This window comes from Perca flavescens, chromosome 3, assembly GCF_004354835.1.
Source record: "Perca flavescens isolate YP-PL-M2 chromosome 3, PFLA_1.0, whole genome shotgun sequence".
NCBI classification, from domain to species: domain Eukaryota; kingdom Metazoa; phylum Chordata; class Actinopteri; order Perciformes; family Percidae; genus Perca; species Perca flavescens.
In genome coordinates this window covers 13,306,450-13,316,359 of record NC_041333.1, presented here as the reverse complement: position 1 = coordinate 13,316,359, position 9,910 = coordinate 13,306,450, and the positions used below count along the sequence as shown (strand labels likewise).

The 9,910-nt window shown below is 38.2% G+C and overlaps 1 pseudogene; it reads right to left on the bottom strand.

The window, feature by feature from the left end:
• Positions 1 to 3,163: 3,163 nt before the first annotated feature.
• LOC114552724 (extracellular calcium-sensing receptor-like) lies at positions 3,164 to 9,396 on the bottom strand (annotated as a pseudogene).
• Between the last annotated feature and the right edge of the window lie 514 nt (positions 9,397 to 9,910).

Sequence of the window (9,910 nt, the reverse complement as noted above, 5' to 3'; positions counted from 1 at the left end):
CTGACTGAAAGTCTTCAAATAGATTGTTCCTATGTAGAAAGTCACATAGTTGGTTAGCGACTACCTTCTCAAGGATTTTGGAGAGAAAGGGAAGGTTAGATATAGGTCTATAGTTGGCTAAGACTTCAGGATCGAGGGTAGGTTTTTTCAGAATAGGTTTTATCACAGCTATTTTAAATGACTGTGGTACATGACCTGGTAATAAAGACAAATTGATCGTGTTTAATATTGTGGTGTTGACCACAGGTAATGCTTCTTTAAGTAGCCTCGTTGGAATAGGGTCTAAGAGACAGTTGGCTTGGCTGAATAGACCTTTAACATTAATTGTTGAAGGTCCATAGGATAAAAGCAGCTTAAGTATGTAAGGCAAGGCAAGGCAGCTTTATTTATATAGCACATTTCAGCAACAGGGCAATTCAAAGTGCTTTACATAAAACATTAAAGAGCAGTTAGAAAACAATTAAAAAACAATAATAAACAAATTAAAAACATTAAAAGACAAGAATAAAATTGATAGTGCAGTATAAGAATAAAAGTTACAGTGCAGTATAAGAAATTAAAGTTAATAAAATAGATTATTTAAAGAAAAGCAACATCAAAAAGATAGGTCTTTAGCTTAGATTTAAAAGAACTGAGAGTTGCAGCGGACCTACAGGTTTCTGGGAGTTTGTTCCAGATATGTGGAGCATAAAAACTGAACGCTGCTTCCCCCTGTTTAGTTCTGACTCTGGGGACAACAAGTAGACCTGTCCCAGACGACCTGAGAGGTCTGGGGGGGTCATAATGTAGTAACAGATCAGAAATGTATTTTGGCCCTAAACCGTTTAGTAATTTATAAACCAGTAAAAGTAGTTTGAAATCAATTCTTTGAGGCACTGGAAGCCAGTGTAGAGACTTCAGTACTGGAGTGATGTGATCCACTTTCTTGGTTTTAGTGAGGACTCGAGCAGCAGCGTTTTGAATCAGCTGCAGCTGTCTGATTGATTTTTTAGGGAGACCTGTAAAGACACCGTTACAGTAGTCAAGTCTACTGAAGATAAAAGCATGGACAAGTTTTTTCAGATCCTGCTGAGACATAAGCCCTTTAACCCTTGATATATTTTTAAGGTGATAATAGGCTGATTTTTTAATTATGTTAATGTGGCTTTTAAAATTTAGGTCTGAGTCCATGACTACACCAAGATTTCTTGCTTTGTCTGTTGTTTTTGTATCATGTATGTGATGTATCAGGTCTTATCGTTCTCGCCAGTCCTCCTGCGCCCAATGGTGAGCTGTTAGAAGTTGAGGGCAAAAGGTGATGCATTTTATCTCTAATTGTTATAATTTTATCATTAAAGGTCATGAAGTTGTCACTACTCAGAGCTACAGGATAGATGGCTCAGTAGAGCGGTGGCTATCTGTCAGCCTGGCTACAGTGCTGAAAAGAAACCTTGGGTATGCACTATTGAATCTACTACTTAAGTACAGTTACGAAGAATTTATACTTTGGTACATTCCACCACTGCATTTTGGCCCTATAAATAGCACGATCAATCAACGAAATAACGCAGGATTTAATCAGTGTAATTGCTGATGCAAATTGCAGTGTTAGTGTTTCTTTGCACAATGATTTTAAAAAAACATTATTGAATGTCAGAATCTTCGTAAAATGTGCATAAGTGGGGTTTAAGAATACTTTTCTTCATAAGAATGGTTGGTGAATGAGGCCCAATATTCTTAAAATAATACTGACATAAAGGATGAAATATTATGTATATCAACTAATTCCTTTTTAGTAGCCTGTTTTATATTTGTTATTTTTCTGTGCATGTTTAACTTAACATACTTCATTTAAACAACATGACTCCAGAAAAAAAAAAATCTGTGTTTACTAAGGGCTCCTGCACAATGCCTGTTCGTTTTTATTTCGGCTACCATGTTAACAGGTTAGAGCTTGCACACTGCCTGAGTGACACGCACGTCTCAGGCGCTGCTCGAGCCGTGCTGAAAACGCGTGCATGCTAGAAATAGAATCTACGCCTATTTTTCACGCGACATGCAAGCGTGTTGGAAGCGTTTCCCTTCAAAATAGAATAGGAAAAGATGTTTATATCTCATTTTGACACAATTACATTTAGTAAATCACATTTTGATGTTTGAAGGTCTCTAGGTTTTGACATAAATACAGATATAAATGTAATTTTAAAAAGTAATAATAAATAATTATCGATTTTCAAATATTGCACCTGTCAATACAGAACGAAATATTCTCTAGCCTATTTTGCCATCCATACTCCCAACGTTGTCTTTGCTGTAATCAAATCAGTATATATTTGTTTAATATGAAGTATACTATTGCTTGAGTCCAGTAATTTTATATTTATTATCTTAGGAAAGGGAATTGAAATATAAAAATATATATATATATCAAAATATGTGCAAACAAATGTACAAACACAAAAATATTGAAAAAATAAAGATGAAAAACACACTATTATTTAATTTTATCAATTGAAAACATACATGTGTACAGACAAGGCTAGCAGCAGCAGCAGTGCCGCATCAGACACATGTCTGGTGTGCAAAGACATAGAAAACACCACGCAGCTGCCACGCAACTGACACGCAACAGAAACGCCACACTCACACTACACAGGCAGTGTGCGAGAGCCCTAATGATTTTGTCTACTGCATCAACTTACTGCTCTGTGTTAATACAACTTAACCTGTTAAGTTTCACCTTGTGTAAAAACTTAAACGGGTTTTCAGGCAAATTTCTAGTTAAGTCAACTAATTCAGGTAGTGTAGAGAGACCTCTTCCTGCAGCAATGCAATAATTCTTTAATAGAGGATTAAAACAGAGAACCTATTAAAGGTGCACATTTGTTATACATATTATGTAATAAAATAAAAATATTATTGAAACAGAAACTAGTTTATAAAAGGGAAAGAAAGACACATATATTTTAAATTTCGACTTGATAAAATAATGTTGGTAAAATAAGATGATAATATATTAAAAGGACATTCACAGAATGTCAACAAAACAAAACAAAAAAATATTGAATGTAAAAAGAAAAACAACTGAAATCAAAAAGATGAAGATTGTGTTGGATTTCCTCAGCAAAAACTCTATATTGTATGTTGCCATCTTAACTTTTTCTAAAAAGCAGATGTCTTGGGATTAATTTTTGTTCATTAAATGTTTCTTGGTGTTTTTCTCTGGCTTAAACAATATGATGAAACACTTTGGAGCAAATATACACAGTATTAGTCCAAAACTGGAGGCCAGAATGGCAAATATCTCCACAGCCACAGTAAATTTCCCAGGAGAGCTGAGATATGCAGGAATAAAGGTGATCCATACTGCACAGAATATCAGCATGCTGAAGGTGATGAGCTTGGCTTCATTAAAATTATCAGGTAATTTTCTAGCTAGGACAGCTAACACAAAGCAGAAGACAGCCAGTAGGCCTATGTACCCAAGCGCAGCCCAGAACCCAATAGCTGAGCCTAATGCACACTCCAGGATGATTCTCTCTTTGTATATGGTTAAGTTTTTCATTGGAAAAGGGGGACTAAGAATTAACCAAATAGTACATATTAAAACTTGAATAAACGTGAAAGAAACTACAGTCATTCTTTGCTGTGGAGGACCAAACCATTTCATGACATTACTACCTGGGAGTGTAGCTTTGAAGGCCATTAACACTACTATTGTTTTTCCAAGAACACAAGACATACAGAGGACGAAGGTGATTCCAAACGCTGTGTGGCGCAGCATGCAGGACCACTCAGAGGGTGCTCCAATGAAAGTTAATGAACATAAGAAACATAGAGTCAGGGAGAAGAGCAGCAGGAAGCTCAGCTCAGAGTTGTTGGCCCTGACAATCGGTGATGTCCTGTGACGATAGAACACAGCTGCTGTTATAATGGCCAGACAGGCACCACCAACTGAGAATGTAGCCAGGATGATTCCTAGGACCTCGTTGTAGGAAAGAAACTCTACAGGTTTGGGTAGACAAGTGTCTCTCTCTGCATTAGGCCAGAACTCCTTGGGGCAAAGGAAACAATCAGGGGAATCTGAAAAAATAAAGCAAAATGTATTCTAGTGGTTGTAATGTATATTTGATTTTAAACAGTACACTGGCTATGTACAGGAGAAAAACCAATACCTGTAGCATTGCTAATCTCTCCCTCAGGACACAGTATACAATCATAACAACAGATGGGTTTTCCTTTCTGCAGCACTTTACGAGTTCCTGGAGGACAGCTGTCAGTGCACACTGACACAGGAACCTGGTACATAGAGACAAACAAACTTACATATGTTCAGGTGTGCTTCAAAGCTTTTTCAATCCTGTGTTAAAACAATACTCACATGTCAATATGTGTATTGTCATTGTAACTGCTGAGGGACAAAATACACAGTTTGTGTCAAATTCATTCTAAAGTTCAGCTGAAGCCTAAATGAGGTTTTAGGAGTGGTCATTCAAAGTTACAGTCTTTTTTGTACAAATTCCCTTTTTCTTTTGTTACTATCTCTCTACAGCTCAGCAAGGGAATACTTTTTTGTAAAATATGAAGGAAGAATTTCATGCTGAAAATATTGTTACTTTGGAATAGATCTCGTCACAGCCAGTATGGACATGAGCAATATACAGTGACTTAAAATTATTTCAATGCACGTACACATATAAGACTCTATGAGATCATCATATTTGATGTTAAATTATTGCTTTTGTGCTCCTTACTTGTGTGCCACCGTCCACCCAGGTGATGTTCCTGTTGACTTTGAACTTCTGGCCTATCGGCAGTGATGCATCGTAGTGCCCTACTGTCACCATCTCAATGCTGCCACTGTCACTTTTTTGCCAGTTAACCAGCTCATATCTAGCCACAGGATCACCATTGGCATCAAACGACACATCATAACCATTTCGGGAAAAATTTACTTTTTTCAGTTGAGTAAGAACCTGTGAAGATAAAATAAAGGAAAGCTGTGAGGGACAGAAATTAAATAATATTAAATAAAATAATTCTTTCATTTTAGAAATTAAAGCAAAAAAAGCATTGGGGTTTTCACTTATGTTCAACTGACCTCTTTGGATTCTATCCTGGTGAATTTGTCAGACTGAGTTGTACAATTTGTTTTCTGGCACACTGCTTTATGAATGGCATGAGCTATTGCATAAACAGCCTTGTATACCATGTTAGTGATCCGGAGCTGAGATGTGTCAGTGTACGGGCTCTGGAGCGTCTTTATGTCTTCAGTTCCGTTACATAATCTCTCGTCTTTTGCTGCACCTAAAAACACACAGAGACAGAGAAAGGTGTTTTTTAGCCTTTAAATTATCATTCTTTCTTTGTGTTTATTGTTCTTTTTTAGTCCATTTAACCTGTCAAATATGCCTTGTAGAAAGTCACATAGCTATATTGTTGCGTATTTAACATTGCACCATAAATCACTGTTTTTCCTACATTTCATTTTTTTTAAATAGTGGCTGTTTCAGTTTGTGTCAGTCATATTTTTTTCAACCTTTATGTAAGCCAACTCACAAATAACACAAATCATCAATCATCAGAAAATAAGTCAAATTTATAAAAGCCAAACATGTATTTTTCTTTAATTATTGTCTTGACCTGTTTTAAGGAGGACCTCCAACCCTCAGTAATGCATGAAGAAGGCCAACACGATTATCAGAGACCCAAATCACCTCCGCCACAAACTGCTCTACCTGCTGCCGTCTGACAGACGCTAATGCAGCATCCGGTCCTGCACTACCAGGCTCAGGGACAACTTCATCACACAGGCCATAAGACTGCTGAACTCCTGAGCTAATGACAACAAAACTGTCACTTTCCCTTTCATACTTTATACTGTCACTTTACCTTTATACTTTACAACCTCTCATTACGCATACATTTACCACATTCCTGCTGACATTACAGTTTATTCTTTTTGCAATTACTGTACACTTTGTCTACCACATATATATTTTATTTTATACTTTACATGTATATTTTAACTTTGCACTATCTTATGTCTTAGATTCTCATTTTTATTGCATGATTTTCTTTTTATACATATTCATTGTTGGAGGGAGCCTGAGATCTAGAATATTTTTGCCAGTGACTACTTCTCTGTAATTGTTGTGCATATTACAATTAAGAACTTAAAAATTACAACTAATAAATTATCAGTAATCACTGTCACTATAATAACTTCATAAGAAGGTAAAAAAAAGTTTTGCACCAAACGTATCGCAAGAAGTGTTGCAAAAGTCGAGGCGCAAATTTGCCACTTTGTGATGCGAGAGAGCACATATGTGAAGTTGCAGTGACAGATTCGAGAGGTTGTAATCACTGAGTTGTGGTTGTGATGGAAAATTAACCTGAGAAAAAAAAAGTAAGTAAATGTTGCTTTACAAGTTTGCAGCTGTCATTGTGTTCATGCAAATGTCAATCTACACATTTGTGTACAATGTACATACAAATTTCAATTTACAAGTTCAAATTTTTTTTAAAAGCTCTCATGTGTTTTTTTTTCTTTGTGTGACTTCAAAATCAGATCACATGTGTGTGAATATCTCTCTCACCTTTTGCACCAAATTAACCTTCATGACTTCACACTAACTGTAATTAATACATTCCAGTAAGAACAATTTAAGAATTTGATTAGTATCCTACTTAAAGGAACACGCCAACTTATTGGGAATTTAGCTTATTCACCGTAACCCCCAGAGTTAGACAAGTCAATACATACCCTTCTAATTCTCCGTGCGTGCTGTAAGGCTGTCTGACGGCTCCAGCGGCATCAGGCCAGCACAGAACATCAGGTGAATGGTTCCAGCAATCCTACTGCTCCGAATAAGTGACAAAATAACACCAACATGTTCCTATTTACATGTTGTGATTTATAGAGTCACAGCGTGTACAAAAAACAACGTAACATGAGACACAGCCGTCTTCTAACTGTAAACAAACCGGAATATAGTACTTGGGCGGAGTGATATGCTCGCAGCAAGCCTGTCTGAGAATATAGTTCCCGGTTTGTTTACTGGCTGTGTCTCATGTTAAGTTGTTTTTTGTACACGCTGTGACTATACAAATCACAACATGTAAATAGGAACATGTTGGCATTATTTTGTCACTTTTGTCACAATTTGGAGCAGTAGGCTAGTTGGAACCAGTTACCTGCAGGATCTGTGCTGGGCTAAGCTAATGCTGGAACCGTCAGGCAGCGTTACAGCATGCACTGAGATGAGAAGGATATGTATGGACTTGTCTTACTCTGGGGGTTACAGTGAATAGGCTAAATTCCCAATAAGTCGGTGTGTTCCTTTAAGCTTGGAGACCTGGACAGTGTCTACTGTGTGCTGTGTGTTTGTGTGCTTGTGTTCAGGACTTCAGTGTTGACATTGTGAAATCACTGCAGCAAAGTTCATACATAATCATCACCAAGAAAGCAGTTGCCTACATTTTTCCTGAAAGATCATCATAACAAGTGAGTTTATTCACAGAGATGAGATGCACCTTATGTCCACCTCATGTCTTTTATCAATATTGGTAATTTTCCTTTCAATCTGGGGTTTGGTCTTAAAGCAGCAGCTGAAACTTTAACACAGGCAAATTCACTCAGATAGACAGAAAAACACCACAAACAAAGAAATCCAACTGTCTGTCCTATGCTAAAAATCTGAGAAACTTTCTCACTTTTTCCCAACTTGCAGTTGAATGCATCCTCCCAGAACTCAGTAAGCACTGGAGAGGCAGCCACTTTAGAGGGAGAGAGATCCAGCAAGAAGTCTCTCAGACCTGGGATGACAGATCGCTCAATGGCAAATCCGATGGCTCCAGCACAGAAGCTGAACCTCAGCAATTCTGTGTTTGTTACCCAGGCTTCACTGCCTATCCACTGGCGAGGTGGAGATGGCTCGAGCGACAGCTCCTCCAGCAGAATCCTAATGTCTCCCAAGGCTACAAATGCAACAACAACCATAGCTGTCGACCTGTAGAAACATTTACGTTTTTAAATGTATATCAAGATAGGATACTTTAGTATTTGGTCTGACTGACCATTTTTATGATAACATCAGTAATACATAAACAGGATGAAAATGATTTCCAATTTGCCACTGAAGTAATAAAAATATCTCCAATCTTTTACAGAACATTTTTGTTGTGCTTTCGTGCAGGTCAGTGTAAGCACAGGGAACATCATACCTGCGGATAATGTCAGCTACTCTCTGGATCCTGCTACGTGGATGGGTCCAAAAGAAAGATTCAGAGTATTCCACACAGATCCCCTCTCTGTGAGCTGCGTCCAGGAAAGACGCCATACCACTATTGCCATAGTCCGAATCTGACCGGACAGCACCTATCCAAGTCCAGCCGAAGTGTTTTACCAGCTTGGCCAGCGCGTCAGCCTGGAACTGATCACTAGGGATTGTTCTGAAGAAACTCGGGTACTGCTGCTTATCGGACAGACATGCACAAGTGGCAAAGTGGCTCACCTAAAGGAAAACAAAATGTAAGTATTTAACAGAACATGGAAAAATCTCTGGTCTATAGGCTATTACAAAACGTTTCCCAGAAATTCAGAATATTTACTTGAGGAATGTTAAAGGGCCCGATGATACGCGACATGCTGATGGATGGCGTGGACTCGGACTCACCAACGACAGCCATCACCATACCAGATTGTGAGCAGTTGTCACCAGTGTAAAACACCGGGTCCAGGCCATTTGAAAGCTGGAATGCCACATGTACCGCCACAGGGCACCAAGGCGCACGAGTCGTAGATCTGATAGCCGAGTTTGATTCCCGGCAGCAGCTCCGTGCTGTTGTTTATCTCCTCGATGGCGAATATCATTGCACGTGAGAAGCGCAGTTCACGGGTGTCAATACTGCAAACAGACACTGTGTCACTATTTGAATTTTACAATTCACAATTTTAACAGAAATATAAAAAACACAGGATTAGATATCAGTCCAACATTCACAAGAATCTTAATGTACAGAGTGAAATAAATCTAAAGTATTAAATTGTTTGGTAAATATGTACAAACACACCTATATTTTCAGATAAAAAATACAAAAAACTTTCTTTTTTATATATTTACTATTATCTACCTTTTTGTAAATATAATATGCAATCTACACAACACCTGCATTTTCCCTCTGGAGATCAATAAAAGTTTATCTTATCTCATCTTTATTTGGCATTTAATGAACCTTTTTTAAGCTCGACAAAAGTACACAATTGTAGGCACATCATACAAATCAATACATCTCTTTTTCCGCACTCCCTCTTACTAACCTCCCTGTGCATCGTAGTGTCTCAGGCATGGTGGTGTAGTTATGCTTCACTGTGTGCATGTTGTGTATGGAGAAAACACCCCCAATAACGTAGTCACCATCCATTGAGAACACAGGGAGACGAGTGGTACCCTGGAGCTTACATTTCACAGATGAAGTCTGAGTGCTGACCCCAGCACCAGTCCTATCCTCTGTAAGCCCAGCCCTTTGTTTAACATCATCCTCAGAACCATTCAAGGCAAGAGCTGAGTTCAGATCACACAAACCCAGAGACAGGATCAGGCCAATACAGAGAGCGGAGATCTCCATCCCTCAACTGTCAGCATGTGGTTATACTGCAGGTGTTTTATAGCTTTTCAGACAAAAGCTTCCCTCCTTCTACTGTACGTCATCTTGCTGTACATCAGAGAGAGGATGACCTTATCTAGTGGTCTTATTTTAGTGTCTAAGTCTTTCATGTGGGCTGCATGTACTATATAATCTGCATCGAAGCTGCAGTGGGTAGAATGCAACAATAAAAGTACCAGAATTTTAAGTAGAGACCTCTTTCTGCAGCCCTCCTTCTCCCCACAGAACAGCCAATATGAATGCACTCTCTAACATGACCTGT